Genomic DNA, 18749 nt, shown 5'->3' with positions numbered 1-18749 from the left:
CTTGAGCTGTGGTGGGATCCACCCTATTCTAGCTTCCAGGCCACTTCCTTTACCTACTCAAGCCTCAGCAATGGTGGGAGACCCTCCCTCAGCCTTGCTGCCGCCTTGCAGTTAGATCTCAGAATGCTGTGCTAGCAATGAGGGAGGCTCCATGCGAGTGGGGCCCTCTGAGCCAGGTGTGGGATGTAATCTCCTGGTGTGTTGTTTGATAAGACCCTTGGTAAAGTGCAGTATTAGGGTGGGAGTGACCTGATTTTCCAGGTGTTGTGTGTCATAGTTTCCCTTGGCTAGAAAAGAGAATTTCCTTCCCCCTTGCACTTTCCATGTGAGGAGATGCCTCGCCCTGCTTTGGTTCTCTCTTGGTGGGCTGCATCCACTCTCCTGCACCCACTGTCCAACACGCCCCAGTGAGATGAACCTGGTACCTCACTTGGAAATGCAGAAATCATCCGTCTTCTGTGTCACTCATGCTGGGAGCTGGAGACTGGAGTTATTCCTGTTCGGGCATCTTGGAACTGCCCTCTAGATGGGATTTTAATAGGAAATACACTGAATGTGCAGATTGCTTTGGATGGTAAGGACATCTTAACAAAATTCATTCTACCAACCTGTGTACATGAGTTGTGTTTCCATTTATTTGTGTCATATTCAATGTATATTTATCAATGTTTAGTAGTTTTCAGTATACAGATCTTTCACCTCTTTGGTTAAACTTAATCCTAAGTATTTTATTTTTGTGAATGCTATTTTAAATGGAATTGTGTTCCTGATTTATTTTTAAAATAGTTTGCTTTTAGTGTTCAGAAATGCAACTGATTTTTTATGTTGATTTTGTATCCTTTCAACTTTGCTGTATCCTGCAACTTTACTTGCAAACTTTGTTAAACCTGTAAGCTTTTCTAGTGTAGTCTTCAGCTCATTCTATATAGAAAATCATGTCATCTGCGAACAGAGACAATTTCACTTATTCGTTCCCAATTTCGATGCTTTTAATTTCTTTTTCTTGCTTAATTGCCCTAACTGGAAATCCCTTGTATTGAGACATCAAGAGAGAGTGGGATATTATACCACACAGTATCTTACAGAAAAAGCTATCAGTTTTAAATATTAAATATAATGTTCACTGTGGTTTTTCATGTATATCCTTTATATGTAATGGTATATTCTTTTAATGCTTAATTTGTTGAGAATTTTTATTATGAAGAATGTTGAATTTTGTTAAATGCTTTGTTTGCAGAAATTGAGATAATTATATAAGACCTTTTGTTCTGTTATTGTGAAGTATTACATTTATTAATTTACATATGTTGAGTCAATCTTGTATTTCAGGAATAAATTCCACTTGATCATGGTGTATGATTATTTTTTTAATGTACACTTAAATACTGTTTGCCAGTATTCTGTTGCAGAATTTTGCATCCATATACATCAGAGATATTGGCTTGTAATTTTCTTTCTTATAGTGTCCTTATCTGTCTTTGGTATTAGATTAATGATGGCCTAAGAAAATGGATTTGAAAGTATTTGTTCCTTTTTAATTTTTTGGAAGACTTTGAGAAGGATTGGCATTCATTCTTTGAATGTTTGGTAGAATCCACCAGCTAAGCAATTGGGCCTTGCACTTTTCTTTTTTGGGAAGTTTCTAAACTTTAAAGTTTCTTCTAAAAATTATTAAGACTAATTTTGTAGCCAATATATTATCTTTCTTGGAGAATGTTCTGTGTGCACTTGAAAAAAATGTGTATTTTGTTGCTGTTGAATGAAATATTGTGTGTGTGTGTATATATATACATATATATATATATGTATATATATACACACACATACATAGTAGGCCAATCTGATCTGTAGTGTTGTTCAAGTCGGTTGTTGTTCAAATCAATTAGGATATTGATTTTCTGCCTGAATGAGCTATCCAACTTTGTAAGTGGAGTAATGAAGTCTCCTACTCTCTTTTTGTTGCTATTTTTTTCCTTCAGTTCTGTTAATATTTGCTTTATTTAGATTTTCCAATGTTGGGTGCGTATATCTTTACAATTGCTATATCCTCTTGTTAATTAGACCCCTTCATAATCACACAATGACTTGTTTTGTCTCTCATGACAACTTTTCACTTACAATTTATTCAGCGGATTTAAATATTGCCACCTTTGCTCACTTTTCCGTGCCACTTTATAGATTATCTTTTTCTATCCCTTCACTTTCAGCCTATGTGTGTCCTTAAAGCTACAGTGACTCTCTTATGAGCAGCATCTATTTAGATCTTGTTTCTATTTTTTTTTTTTTAATTTTTCAATCCATTAACCACCATGTATTTTCACTGGAAAATTTTATCCATTTACATAAGGTAATTATTGATAGATAGGAACTTAACTATTGCCATTTGGTTATGTTTTTCCTGAGTGTTTTACATTTCCTTTTTTTCTCTCTTGCTGTCTTCTGTTGTGATTTGATTATTTTTAATAGCAGTATGCTATCATACTACTATCAAAACTTATACATGACATATTAATCATACTATCATACATATCATATTATCACGTTATCATATTATCATACATATCATATTAATCCTTTCTCTTCATCTTTGGTTATACTACAGGTTTTTGCTTTGTGGTTTCCGTGAGGCTTATATAAAATGTATAGTTACAACAGTCTATTTCAAGCTGCTAAAACTAAACTTAAATTACAACAAAAACTCTACATTTTAACTTTTTTCTCCCCAGATTTTATATTACTGATGTCGCAATTGACATCTTTTAATAATGTATACCCGTTAATAACTTATTGTGTCTATATTTATTTTTAATACTGTTATCTTTTAACTTTTATACTGGAGTTAAAAGTTATTTATCCACTGCCTTTAAAATACTGAATTTGACTGTGTTATTACCTTTATAGTATAAGTTTTTACTTTCATAGATTTCATGTTGTCAGTGTTCTTTTGTTTCAACTTTGAGAACCCCTTTCAGCCTTTGTGAAGCAGGTCTAGTGATAATACATTCCTTCAGCTTTTGTTGTTTTGTTGTCTTGAAAACACTTTATCTCTCTTTCATAGGTTTTTTTGTTTTTTTTTTTTTTTGGAAAGAGTCTTGCTCTGTCACCCAGTTCAGTGGCACGATCTTTGCTCACTGCAGCCTCTACCTCCTAGGTTCAAGAGATTCTTATGCTTTAGCCTCCCAAGTAGCTAGGATTACAGGTGTGCACACTATCTCCTGATAATTTTTGCATTTTTGTAGAGACAGAGTTTCACCATGTTGGCCAGACTGGTTTTGAATTCCTAAGCTCAGTCAGTCCACTAGCCTTGGCCTCCCAAAGTGCTGGGATTGCAGGTGTGAGCCACCACACCCAGCCTCTCCTTTATTCTTAATGAACAGATTTGTTAGGTATGGTATCCTTGGTTGGCAGCTTTTTATTCTTTTAGCACTTTGAATATATCATCCCTATGTCTCCTGGACTGCAAGGTTTCTCCTAGCAAATCTCCTTATGGTCTCATGGGGGGTTACCTTGTATGTGATGAAACATTTTTCTCTTTCTGCTTTAAAAATTGTGTCTTTAACTTTTTTTTTTTAAAGCCTTTCTGCTTTTTTCTGTTTATACTCCTTCTAAGACTCCCATAATGTGTGTACATATATATGTCTATGTAATGATGTTTCCTAAATCCCACAGGCTTTCTTCACTTTTTTTTTTTTTTTTCATTTATTGTTCTTATTTATCTGACTGGGTAGTTTCAATGACATGTCTTCAAGGTCAATGCTTCTTTCACTTAATCAAGTCTGTTGTTAAAACTCCCTATGGGGTATTTCATTTTAGTCATTATATTTTTCAACTCCAGAATTTCTGTTTCTTTTTTTTTTCATTTTTCTATCTCTGTTGAACTTCTCGTTTTGTTCACATATTATTTTCTTGATTTTGCTTAATTGTCTATTTATCCCTGTTCTCTTGTAACTCATTGAGATTCTTTAACACAATTATTTTGAATTACTTATCAGGCAATGTGTAGATCTCTATTTCTTTAGGGTCAGTTACTTTTGCTTTCTTTTGTTCCTTTAGTGATAACAATTTCCTTGATAATTCATGATTCTTGTGACCTAGCACTGTTGTTTGCACATTTAAAGAAAGAGGAACTTCTTTTAGTCTTTTGTAACTGTTTTTGGTGGGGAAAGCACTTCAGCAGTTATCCCATCCAGAATTTTCTAGGTAGGCTGCCAGGTGATGTTTGTGTGGGTAACCTTGGAGCCTTTGTCCACTGAGGCAATCCTGGAGTTTGGTTCCAGATAGTGGCCTGCTGTCTGGAACTATAGGTGCAGGCCTAGAGCCTGAATCCATGGGGGCCAATCTGATACTAGGACAGGCCTTAAGCCTGAGTACACAGTGGCCAGCCTGGTGCTGAGGTAGGTATTGAGCATCTGCAGAGATGGGCCTAGTCCTGAATTCATGGGGTTGACCCAGCATCAGATTTCATCAGGTTGGCACTGATGTCTAGGTCCACTGGTGCAGGCTTGGTGACTGGCCTCATGGAGCCTGGGGCTTGGGTGCATAAGGGCCAGTCTTGCACTTAGACAGGCCTTCTGCCTGAGTCCATGGGGGCTGGTTTGACCCTGGGACAAGTGTGGCGCATAAGTCTGCAAGGATGAGCCTTGTCCTAAGTCCTTGTGAGATAGCTTGACACCAGTGTTCACTACATTGGGCCTAGGGCCTAGATCTGTGGAGGCAGACCTAGAGTCTGGGTCTTCAGGAGCCTAAAACCTTAGGTAATGTCCTTGTTCTCCGGCAAGTATGGAGCCTGGCAATGCAGGAACTGGCCTAGAGACTGGATTCATAAGTGCTAGCCTGAAGCCTGGGGTTATGGGGCTAGCCTGGCACTGGGGTGGGCTTGGAGCTGAGGTCTACAGAGGCAGGCCTGGATACTGGGACTATAGGACCTGGCCTCATAATGGGGAAGGCCCAGAGCCTAGGTCCATAGGGGTCAACCTGATGCCAATGTTCACTGGGGCAGGCCGGTTGCTGGGGTTTATGGTGAAATTGCTTGCTCCCTTCCTTCTCCTTCCTTGTGTGAAGGATACTCCTTTTGGTACTGCACTGCATAGACTTGGAGGAAACATGATATAAGTAATGTGACATTGTCATTTCTACTCTCTTCAACACATTTTTTTCTTATTTCAATTATCCACCCAGATGCTATAATCTCTCACCTGGATTCCATAGCTCTTGTGATGGAATGTATTTTAATACATTTTAATGTGTAGGTGGTTGTTCAAATAGATGTTTCTGTGAAAGTATGAACATTGGAAACTTCTATTCTTCCCTCTTGTTCATATTATTCTTAATGTATTATATCTTTGGAAAAGGCTTGGGAATCACAGTTATAGTCATGGTAGGAATGTAGAATGTAGAAAATTGGAAGATAAATGAGAAAGCATCAGTAGAAAATTTTTCTGTCTTTCTTTTCTCTTGTGGTGTGAGGATTAACTTTGTAAAATATATTACCATTGTTTCCACTCTTAGCTGCCAAGGCGAGTAGGTAAAAGTTCATAGAGCCAACTATCATAGAACAGTTACACGTTTTGTTTGTAAAGTAATGTGTCCTTAAAATTTTTGAACTGTCAATAACCAAAAGAGGAGTCTAAGAGTATGCCTAAGAAACAGTTAGGGATTTAGGTACATTTTAAGAAGGGTGCTGTTAATTATGCTATGGATAATGTTGACATTTACTTCTTCAAACCACAGCAGTCATTCTAACTCCAATATTGTGATTGTCTTAAGAATAAATGATCTTGATTATATTCTCTAATCATTATTCTCCCTAAGTGACTCAGAGAAGTATTTTAAAAGAGTATGCAAAGTGACAACTTACTTTCTATTTTTAGACACAATTAACACAGTTGAACATTTTAGTTATAATATGATGGAAACTGACTTTAAAAAGCCAAAAATCATATTTATTAGACTTAATGAAGGATATTATAAAAATCCATGAACAATAAGAACAAAAAATATTGTACTTACTGTGCAAATAGAACAATTAATGGAAATTATAATACTCCTAGTTATACATAAATATATTTATTCTGTAGGGGTCAGTGTTATGAAGAATCTAAGCTTTCTTTCTTTTTTTTTTTTTTTTTGAGACGGAGCCTCACTCTGTGGCCCAGGCTGGAGTGCAGTGGCCAGATCTCAGCTCACTACAAGCTCTGCCTCTCAGGTTTACACCATTCTTCTGCCTCAGCTTCCCGAGTAGCTGGGACTACAGGCGCCCACCACCTCGCCCGGCTAGTTTTTTGTATTTTTTAGTAGAGACGGGGTTTCACCGTGTTAGCCAGGATGGTCTCGATCGCCTGACCTCGTGATCCGCCCATCTCGGCCTCCCAAAGTGCTGGGATTACAGGCTTGAGCCACCGTGCCCGGCCCTAAGCTTTCTTTTACTCAGATTTTTATTCTTTCAGAAACAAGAATTTTTTTCCTGTCATTTTGGCTTTAAGGATCATCTTTCTTCCTTGAAGTGAGAATCATAATTTTGGAATGAATTTTAAATCTCGACACTGACATCTATTGAGACTTCTTACTTGAGAAATGAGCTGGCAGCTTGCAAGTGTAATAACAACTAAAATAAATGAGTCTTGAAAACCTATAACAGACTTTTGGAAATTTGACTCTCCTCAGTGTAGAACTGCCATTACACTGATTAAGCACAAATAAGAAATATGAAAAAAAAATTTAGAGTTTTTTTATTACTCAAAATATGAAATATTTATTTGGAAATATGGTACATTACTGACTTTACCTTTTTCTTACATTGGATTCTTGACTCTTTTTTTTATTTTTTACAATTTTTTAATTTTTCATTAAAGGAAACATTTTAAGAAAGTGAATCTGTATTTTAAAAGAGAATTGCAGCTTTTGGAGTCTTCATTCTTAATATAAAGATTTTCCTTCTATATATTACTTTTGAATACATTACCTTCATATCCCTGTTTGTATCTCATTGTTCTTGCTGAGGCAAAAGTATATCTAATTTTTTTTTAATACAGTGTTATTCATGATATCATTTAATACCCATTAATGAGAGTAAATATTGACCCCCTTTACAGAGGAAGAAGTTGCATTTCAGAGGCATTAGTAACTGTCCCACATCATATAGCTCATAGTGGCAAAGCCAGGATTCAAACCTACATGACTACCCAGCACAGCCTCCATGTAAAGGCCCAGAAATGTCCAGCAACGGCTGGCTCGAGGACTGCCCATTTATCCTTCATCCTTTGTCAGGGATTGGGCAGCACCTTCAGCAGACACCCTGTAAGCTGCTTTCTATTTCTTTTCCCCAAAAGCCACTCCAATGTATTTCTTTTCCTTTCAGAGTCCCGTCATGAAAAGTATGGTGATGACACCAAATACACCAGTCAGTATTTGAAAAACTACAGTGTCTTTAAGAATACAATGTACTAATATAGTTATTTGTAAGTGATAGATGACGAATAATGTCAGACATTTAACATGGCAGTGGGTTTTATATTAAAGGCAACTTGTTTAAAAGAGGTTTAATTCAAAGTTCTAGAATAGCCTGTGGCATGTCTGACTTGTAGAGCAAAGCTTAAAGGCAGAGGTTTCATTTCTGTTCTACAGCTATTAGTCTTGTGACTCCAGAAAACCCAACGTAAAACACCACTTCTTTATAAAGATATACAAAGGATGAATCTCCTCATCCTGATAGCCTTCAACATCCACACATCCACACATTTCAGTATATATGCTTCCTTGTTTGGCCTTTGATGATAGCATAAGAACTCTCCCCACCCACATACAATCTGTTTGCATCTCACAATCTTTCATATCTAATTCACACCATTAGCAATTTCTCTGCCTTTATATACTTGAAATTAGCATATAGGAAACACATCATCTTGTGGTACTCCTGTAGCACACTATACTTTAAAATAATCCATTTTTATGCTATGGATAGATTCCCTAAGCAAATTAATATGTTTCATCCAGCCAATGACAAACTCCCAAGATGTAATCAATCTTACAAGATCTTGCCTGACTTTATCCCTTCTCCACTTTTCTAAACAAAGGAGTAGATCGTGCAGGCTTCAGTCTACCTTCCTTCTGAAGATCTAGAAGAACAAGATATGTTTCTGTACTCCAAACTCATCTTGATTTTCTTTGTAAGTGTTTAACTGATGCTGGAATTAATTATATATTTGCTCAAATTGAAGCTATGTAGAATTATAACTTTAGGGAATGTTATATAAATAGATGTTATAATAATAATCTCAAGCTTGAAATGCAAACATGCCAGCTAAAAATTTTGAGACTTCGTGGCATTCTATCCTTAGAATATCTAATATTCAGTATATAGTCAAAACATTTTATTCAGAACTTGCTTGAATGTATACTTGCCTTTGGGTGGTTGTTATCAACATAGCAAAATTCATTTTGTTTCTGCTCTATTCAATTTTAGTTCCAAACTTCATGTTTTATATTTCTTTAATGTGTAAATTTCTTATAATTTGAAGGTTAAAATTATATAAATGTATAAACTAAATAAACATTGTTCCCATTTCCATGCCATGTGTTCAGTTTTTGCTGACTTTATATCCTTAAGAGTTTGTATTAGTTTCTAACTACATGGTTTATTTTTGCCAAAATTTATACTAAATTTAATATTTTTATTTTTATTTTGCAGGAGGGTTTGTCTCTTTTTACATTGAACAATATTGCTTTATTTAACAATATTGCAGAATAAATTCTAATAATTTAATGGATATTTTAATTTTTTTTTATTTATACCAAATTTTAGAGGCAGGGTCTTGCTATGTTTCCTAGGCCATACCTCAACTCCTGGGCTCAAGTGACCCTCCTGTCTCAGCCTCCCAATTACCCGGGATGACAGGTGTTCAGTGCTTAATCAATTTTTATTTATTTTTATTAAAGTATACTTGGCTTATATTAAATTGCATATATTAACATGTAAAACTTAATAAATTTTCATATTTATGCACCCATTAATCTATCACACTATTAAATATATGTGTGAATGCATTTTTCTCTCCTCAAATTTTTCTTGGGGTTTTTTTTTTTTTAATTCTTTCCTTCTTCCCCTCCCTGTCCAACACTCTTTCTGCCTCTAGTTCTCTAGTAACTATTAATCTGATTTCTGTCATTACATATCAGTTGTACTCTTTAGAATTATATATAAATGGAATTTTCAACTATGTACTCTTATTTTTGCCAGGTTTCTTTCCCCAAAATAATGAAGATTCATCCATGCTGTTACACATATCAATAGTTCTCTTTTCATTGCAGTATAGTATTTCAGTATATAGATTACCCATTCATATACTGATGGTATTTTAGTGGTTTGGAAGTATTTTACATAAAGCTTCCATAAATATTTGTATACTTTTTTTGTGTGGACATATGCTTTCATTTCTCTTAGCAGTAACAAGGTTAGAATATATGTTAGGTGTATGTTTAACTTTTAAATAAACTAACAAAGTGTTTTCCAAAATGCTTGTATCATTTCATATTCCCATTATCAGTATTTAAGAGTTACAGGTCAAATTCTGGCCAACACTTGGCATTGTTAGGCTTTTTAGCCTTTTAAAATTTACTAAGTATGTAGTTGTTTAATTGAAAAAGGCCATTATGCTTTTAATTGTTTCCCTAATAAATTATAACGTTGACTATCCTTTCATGGTCTTATTTGTCATCCATATGTCTTATTGATAAAATGTCTGCTTACATTCATTACAAATTTATTCTAGGATTTTAACATTTTTAAATCATGGTAAAATACACATAAAATATATCACTTTAACTTTTTTTTAAAGTATACAGTATACAGTGTTAAATATAGATACATTGTTGGGCAATCTTTATAACTTTCTTTTTGCAAAATGAAACTCTGTACCCATTAAACAACCCTTATTTTTTCCTGTCCTCAGCCCTCACAATCCCATTCTACTTTCTGTCTCTTTGAATGTTAGTACTCTAGATACTTCATACAAGGGAATCATGTTGTATTTGTCTTTCTGTGATTGGCTTATTTCACTTAGTATAATGTCCTCAAGGTTTATCCATATTGTAAAACATGTCAAAATTTCCTTTATTTTTAAGGCAGAATAATATTTTATACACACACACACACACACACGCATGCACACACCATTTTGTTTGTACATTCAACCACTGATGGATATTTGGGTTTCTTCAACCTCTTGGATACTGTGAATACTCCTGTTATGAACGAAGGAGTACGATTAATATATTTTAAGTTTCTTTTGGAAATATATCTAGGAGTGAAATTGCTGGATGACAAGGTATTTCTGTTTTTAATTTTTTAAAAATGTCATACTGTTTTCCATAGTGGCTATTTGACATTCCCACCAAGAGTCCACAAAGGCTCCAGTTTCTCCACATCCCCATCAACATTTGCTTTTTCTCTTCCATATATATATATATATATATATATATATATATATAGCCCATCTTAACAGGTGTGAGGTGATATTGTGGTTTTGATTTGCATTGCCCTCATAATTAGTGATGTGGCACATCTATTTATATGCTTTGTGGTCATTCATATATCTTCTTTGTAGGAATGTCTATTCCAGTCTTTAATTCATTTTTTAAAGCAAGTTGTTTGTTTGTTTTCGTTCTTGTTGTTGCTGTTGAGTTATAGGAGTTTTCAAAATATATTCTAAATATGAGCTCCTTATCGGGTGTCATAGCCTGTTTAGTGTTGCTATAAATGCTTACCCGCAGCTGGGTAATTTATATAGAAAAGAGGTTTATTTGCTTCATGATTCTTCAGGCTCTCCAAGAGTCATGGTGCTAGCAACTATCTGGCTGCTGATGAGGGCTTCAGACTGCTCCCACTCATGGTAGAAGGCAGAAGAGCTGGCTAGTACAGAAATCCCATGGTGATAGAGGAAGCAAAACAAAGAGAAAAGAGGTGTGAGACTCTCTTAAACAACCAGCTCTTGCAGAAATGAATAGAGTGAGAATTCACTCATGACTTCAAGGATAGCACAAAGTTCATGAGTGATCTGCCCCCATGACCCAAAACACCTCTCACTAGGCCCCACCTCCACCACGGGGGATCAAATTTCAACATGAGATTTGGAGGGATAAAACAAACACACAAGCGAACTATATCCTTATATAGTGATTTGCAAATATTTTCTATTTTTCCATAAGTTACCTTTTCAATCTGTTGTTTCCTTTGATGCACAGAAGTTTTAAATTTTAATGTTGTCCAATTTATCTATTTTTATTTTTGTTGTTTTTTACTAGAACTTTTAAAAAATAAGATTTAAGAAATTGTTTTGCATTGTTATTAAGTCCTTTATGAAATTTACTATGGACAAATATTGTTTCTTGTTCTTGGGCTTGAGTTTTCATACTCAACAGTGTCTTTCAAAGAATAGAGGTTTAATTTTAACAGAGTTTAATATTTTATTTTTTAATGAATTATGCTTCAAATGTTTCATCATTGAAATCTTTGTCTAACCAAAAGCACGGTAACTTTTGCTTGTTGTCTTTCAGAAATTTTATAGTTTTAGGTTTTATATTTAGGCTTATAATTCATTTTGAGTTAATTTTGCTTTGATGCGTGAGGTATGCAAGAAGTTTCTTTTTTTCCATTTCCTATACTTATGTCCAATTGTTCCTGCATGCTTATATCTAATTAGTCAAAAAGATTATCCTCCTCCACTTAATTATCTTTGCACCTATGTCAAAAATAAGTTGTCCATACTTGTACAGGCCCATTTCTAGATTCTTTTCTGATACATGTATCTAATATCTAATTGCCTGTTATCTTTCTCTCTTTATTAAAGTAGCTTAATAGGAAATCTTGAGTTTAAGTAATGTAAATCCTGTAACATTTTTCTTCTTTCTCAAAATTAGGGGTACTTTATTTCTTATCCTTTCCAAAAAAATAAATGTTAGAATCTGCCTGGTAATATTTTAAAATGTTTTGCTGGGATTTTGATTTTGATTGTGCTGAATGTATAGGTTAATTTAGGGTGAACTGACATATGATCAGTATGGAATCTTCCAGTCTATGAACATGGCATGCCTCTCCATTCATACATCTTTTCATATAGATTTCAGTAATGTTTTACAGCAGTCAACAAACCTTTCTCCATGTATTTTGTTAAATTTATAAATATTTTGGTTGCTGATCATATTTTATTTAATTTCAAATTTCAATTATTTATTATTGATTGCCTTGTTTCTTTTTTTGGTGCTATAACATAATGTTTGAAACTGGATAGTTTATAATCAGCAGAAATTTATTGGCTTACAGTTCTGGAGGCTGGAGATTCCAATATCAAGGTGCTGGCATCTTGTGAGCCCCTTCTTGCTGTGTCATCATATGATGGAAGGCAAGAGTGTTAAAAAGAGGGCAATAGAAGTCTGAATGTGTCCTTTCATAAAGACATCAAAATAACTTAATAAGGCAGAGCCCTCATGAACTATTACCTCTTAAAAATCTCACCTCTTAATACTGTTAAAATTGCAATTAAATTTCAATATGGGTTTTGAAGAAGAAAAATATTCAAGCCATAGTACTCATGTATATACAGTTTCTCTCTCTCTCTGTCTTTCTCATTGGTCTGTCTGGGGCTTATCATTTATATTGATCAATTCAAAAAACAAGCTTTGAGCTTGACTAGATTTTCTTCTTTTATTTTTCTGCTTTCAGAAGCCAGCTCACATTTATCTGTTTTATAGGACTCATATTCATTTTCCTGTGATCTATTCACTGTATAAGAAATATAGAGGCTCCAGATGATGATATCTTTAACTGGAAACTATCCTCCTCTTCCTTTTTTAGGCAATAGGAATAGGGAATATGAGTGGCAACTTTGGTGTACCTTCAAGCCTTGTCTCTCCAAGGCATTTTTATGAGTCTTTGATTGGATTTGACTCCTTAAACTTTAAAAACTAAAGGATATTTTGTTTTTTGTATTTTGTTTGCCCTTTAGAGGATTTTAATTCAGTTTTTTTAGTTTTTCACCTCATAGATTTAAATTTTGGGGAATGTGTTAATGTGAAGATCACCTGTATGTCATGGATGAGTCCTCAAATCTCCAGCGCTATTACTCAAAATCCACACACATTCTGATGTCTATGATAGTTTCTCTCTCCCCTTGTGACCTTCTGCTGAAAATCTCTCCTGAAATATTAACTTAGGGGTACACTCAGAGTCAGTAAGGTCCCCAAATGCAGCAACTTTATTTTGTGGCAATTGACTGTATTTAAATTGAATGTGTTATCCAACCCTGTATCACGGTTCAAAGATTTCTTGCTTTTTTTCTTGGGTCTCACAGTGTTACTCTGCCTGCATTAAACCCTTATTTTAAGATTGCATCCAGGATTAGCAATTTCCAAAACGGGAAGCATGTGACTCTTCATGCAAGAGTTTGGTTTTGAAGAGTTCTGTCTTCTCTATTCTTTTGTCCCTCTAGTTTCCATTACATCTGCAGCTCTCTGATGGTTTATTAAAATATTTGTGTAATTATTTTCAGCTTTTTCTGGTTTCCTGTGAGAGTATTGTTTGGTTAGACCTATTATATCTCTCGTGTGAGCAGAAATATTTCCACTAGATGATTTATCAGAAAAACTTTAATGTAAAGAACTGGTTAAACAAACATGGGAAAACAAAAACAAACAAACAAAAAAAAGTTGAGTACTGAGGTAACATCATGATAATAGCTCCAGGAGGCAGTTGAACCTCTAAGGGTAGGTAAATATGAGGGAAAATATTGCTGTTTCCAGAATCCAGAACGTAAAAATAGGTTCCTGCATAGTTGAGGTCCAGATCTCTGAGAATACAGTGCTTCCTACCTGGTGCTGGATCTTCAGATGTGTATATTGAGGATGGTTTTGTGAGTTACCTGGTACACTAAGAGCTGGAGCTGACTGCTGCACTTCAAAGTATTCACGTTAGGGCAATGCTACAAGAACCAAAAACAGGCATGAAGGAGTAAAACTTTCTCTCTCATTGTGCCTTTCAGTCTGTTGTTGAGACGGCAATTAAGATTAAAAGAGGCAAAGGAGAAATGTAGTTTGCTGAGTCCCAGTACCAACATCAAAGCAGAGTCCATATGATAGATTTGGAACTGAAGGCAATGACCTAATAGCTTTGTACAATTCTTTTGAATTATTACTGTCATTATTCACTGTTAAAAATAACTTAAATGAATAGCTTGATTTTTCTGATCAGACTTCAGTGAAATAGATTTTTCTAAGTCACAGCGTTATTTCAGGATTTTCATTAATCTACTCCAGAGCCACTAGTTAAATTATACCTAAGACTTTTAAACAACATTTGTTTGGTCGTTTATCTTCTTTCTAGCTTAAAACAGAAGAGAAATATGGCTCTGTGCTTTTGAATTTGGAAGCATATACTGTGCTTTCTGGGTGTTCTTTTTCCTTCTGGCATGCAAACACATACTTTCAAGCTTTTGCCTATCTATCTGCAAATATCAGAAAGTGTAAAATCAGGGAAAAATAGACTCTGCACTGGGAGAAAAACTGAAATTGGTGTTTTCTCCTTATTAATGTCCTTCACATTCACTTGACCTTTGAAATTCTGGATTCACCTCCTCACACCTTGACGTTTGTACTCAGCTGTCTTCACTATGCTTGAATAGTGCCTTCTAAATTTATGACACTCAGAGAATTTTTCTCTTCCAGGCATCTACCTTGGAACTTCAGAATTTCTCTTTTTGTGCCTTTCAACATTCTGTGTAATTATTTTATTCCAGTTTTCTCTTGCTTCTACTCATTCCTGTGTAACCCTTTGGGAGAAATCTATTTGCTTCCCACTCAGACAGGTGTTTAATTGCTTTCTTAACACTTTCAAGTAGCAATTTTCATATAAGAATTTCTTTCTCATTCACTTCTACTTGTTAATATATCTCTTTGTGGAGAAGCAGAAATACAATGACATTTAAATCACCTTAATGCTGCTGATGTACATAACACAATTGATAATTATTTCCCCAGTCAAAAATAAATCTCTTCCAGCTTTCATGGAGAGGAAGCCACATACACTCTATCAGATACTAAGTGTATTAGCTCTTAATTATTGAGTTAAAACTAAAAACATAGCAATAAAATTTTCAATTTATGTGTGTTTTGTAATAGCTTTAGAAGCAATAACTCTATCATTTTTCTGTTTCATTTATCTAGCTTTTGTGTTCTTTTTTTTTTTTTTTTTTCTTTTGAGACGGAGTCTCGCTCTGTCGCCCAGGCTGGAGTGCAGTGGCCGAATCTCAGCTCACTGCAAGCTCCGTCTCCTGGGTTTACGCCATTCTCCTGCCTCAGCCTCCTGAGTAGCTGGGACTACAGGCGCCCGCCACCTCACCCGGCTAGTTTTTTGTATTTTTTTAGTAGAGACGGGGTTTCACCATGTTAGCCAGGATGGTCTCGATCTCCTGACCTCGTGATCCGCCCGCCTCGGCCTCCCAAAGTGCTGGGATTACAGGCTTGAGCCACCGCGCCCGGCCGCTTTTGTGTTCTAACTTGCTCTTATTTCCAACAGAAGCTTGGAAAGATTTTGAAACAAAATGATTTCTCAGTGTGTGTGTATATGTATGTGTTAATTGTATGAATGGCCCTAAATAATACATATTATATATTGAAACTCTCATATTCTCTTCATGTTCATTTTGTTTTTTTGTGCTATGTAGATAAGCTACAAGATATTATTATTCATCTACAAATGACTCCTGGAGGCATCAACTTATGCCTTACAAACATAAAGTGTTGGGCTGTTTCTACTATTTTAAAGTGTCATGAATTAGAGCAGCTACTGATCATGGATCATAGTCCAAACAGGCAGGGGGCTAACTAGTCAATGAATGTAAGGTCTTTGCTCTAAATATTAAGCTAGAGTTCATTTTTCCTTTCTCTATTCATCCATAATACATTTAGTCACCAGTAAACCACTATGACTTTTCAAACTTAGATTGCCTTCTTTTGTTTACTAATCTTTCCCTCCACTGTTTTGTAAAATATTTGAAAACAGGGACTATATCTGATGTATTTAATCTCCCACTATTTTAAATGAATTTTCATGCACATATTCGGTATCTTTTTTTTTTTTACTTTACTTGCAATAGAACATGAAAACGTGATATGACTATTTAACATTCTTAGACATTTTTCCATTTTCATACATGATTTATAGAGTGTTTGTTCATTAGGTGGTATCTATAACCACACAATTACTTTCATACTTAGACTAGCTTGCTAAGTTAACATAATTTAAAAACCTTCTATCAGAAGGAACATTTTTTATCTACAAGGTTAATTTTATAGTTCAATGTTTCATCCTGACTAAAGTGTTAATATTAGGACAAACATTCATGTGTACTAACACAACTGTATACATTTATAATTAGAGAGTTTATCTTATCAATTAAGGTAATAATAGAAAGCTATTAAGTAGTACTTATAATGGCCAGAGACTGTTTTAAGCCCTTTACATAAAATAATTCATTTTGTAATGAGAACAATCCTGTGAGGTAGGTATTGTTAACATCGTAGTTTAAGAGTCCAACCTTTTAACAACTGTACAACGTCTTCTCTTGAAACAATACAATTATTTTGCTTATGGCTACAGAATGTCCAAATTGAAACAAACAGGAGCATATTATTTATATCTTAGCAGTGCAAGTAGCCTTCCATTTAATACCATTTTAAAACTTAGAGCCATGGAGACGGAACAGGCAGAGCTTTAGGAGAGAAAGGGAGTCAGACAACTAGAGGCTCTTGAACCCCTCTTTGCCCTGGGTGTCTTCAGTTGGCTACCATGTCTTCAGCAATATTCAGTAAATGAAGAATTAATGATTGAAATTCTGAAATGAACAGTCTCTCTGGTCCCAGAAGTTGCTATATTGGGAATTCTGTTATCCAAATATTTTGCTTTAGTGCTCACCTTGCAAAAATGCCAAATCTGAATATTAATAAACCTCTGTGAAGCACATAGGTTAGAATCTGAGAAACAAAAAGAATGAAACAAACAAAAAATATGTAAGCATGTTTATATCCTACAATGAATTCCTGTAGATTTTAAATGTTTTTATAATTTCCTTTTTGGTCGTAATAAAAACAAATTAGGCTCATGTTGTTTTTATTGATTTAGGGCTGAATGGAGATGACATTTTTCAATAGGTTTTACATAGGTGTCCAATTAGCTATTCACTTCCACAGGAGGTTATTGCACAAATGTATGTAACCTTACCCAAGACCATTTGCTTAATGTTTCCTACCATATGACGGCTCTTATCTGATTGCTAGCAGTAAAGTAAACAAGTCATGATGACTACAAAAGCCCTTTATGTGTCCCTAATAAGTACTACTGTCATGATTCTTAGTTTAGATGTAACTTTTTGAAACACTTATTATATTGCACCATGACTAGATGTACACATATACGTACACAGATATATACAGTCATAGGGAAATTACCATTTTTAATTTTTTCCATAATAACAACGTATGAAAAGAAAGGCTTTATATAAAATCTGCCTTAGAAATTATTTCAGATGAAAATTGCGTGCTGTTAAAGACCAGGACACATAATTCAGTAACGAGAATTTGACATAAATTCAACACAATATTGTATGGCTTTGGGAAACCTGAAGATTTCTTTTCTTGCTTTCCCTTTCTTCCTTCTCACTACTCCCCTTCTCTCTCTTTCTTTCTTCTTTTTGTTTCTTTAAAGTATCATTGACATACAGCAATTCACTATATACATTATCATCCTATAAATCAGGTAGAAGCTGTGAAATATTATATGTATTTCTGGCTTTCATTACAGCAAATAGAGATAGACTTTTCTTTAAAACAACCAGAGCAGTTAGTTCACAGAAAGTGCCCATATTCAGATGAACTACTGAAGTTATAGATGTTAAAAATTAACATTAACAATCTCTCATCTATGTGTCATTAGTATCAAGATAGTAATGAATACATAAAGATTATCAGGTACAGATGTCCTTATCCTTAGAATGCACTTTTATTTCTTGAAAAAAGGAGATTCTCTACAGATACATGTATGTGTGTTTGTTTATAAAGTGATACGTCCATATGCATACATGTTTTGACTTCTAGGAATCACACAAATGTGAGTTTAAGAGGGAACCTAATGTTTTCTGAAGATGTAATAGAGCCTAAAGGTCAAGAGAGCTATTTTGTCTTCACTATCTAACCATAGATTTGCAGTAGCACAAAGAGGGGAAAAGGAATTAGGAGGGACTAGGTAAACTCCTGGGATTAGAGCCTTTGTAAAACAGACTAAATTTGCAACTGTTCCAGAGCAATAATGACATTTTGTTAGTTATTTCCTCAGATACTTTAGGTCCTACAAATTGTGCAAGGCATACTTTCTATAGAAGTAGTTATGTATCCTCAAATATTATATTAGAGAAAATGATTTTTCCGATAATATTATGGGATAATTAACTGCATTAGACAAATGAGTGACTAGATCCAGAAAGCAAGTCAGCTGAGCTGTAGAAATCCCATTAGGTAATAACTACAACTTGTTCATGCTTAACTCTGTCAATATCAGTATCAAATATCATTTTTGTTTTGGCATAAGAATAAGTCAGCAATTATAATATCTATATTTCTTTACACATAAGCTATGTTTAGAAAGTCTGCATTGGGAATTTAAGGACTTGTTCAAACTTTAATTACTTCATTTTATCTTTTCATTTTGT

The sequence above is a fragment of the Trachypithecus francoisi genome, unplaced genomic scaffold (assembly GCF_009764315.1).
Source record: "Trachypithecus francoisi isolate TF-2019V2 unplaced genomic scaffold, Tfra_2.0 Lachesis_group15, whole genome shotgun sequence".
In the NCBI taxonomy this organism is placed as follows: domain Eukaryota; kingdom Metazoa; phylum Chordata; class Mammalia; order Primates; family Cercopithecidae; genus Trachypithecus; species Trachypithecus francoisi.
Note: the sequence above shows the minus strand (reverse complement) of the source record.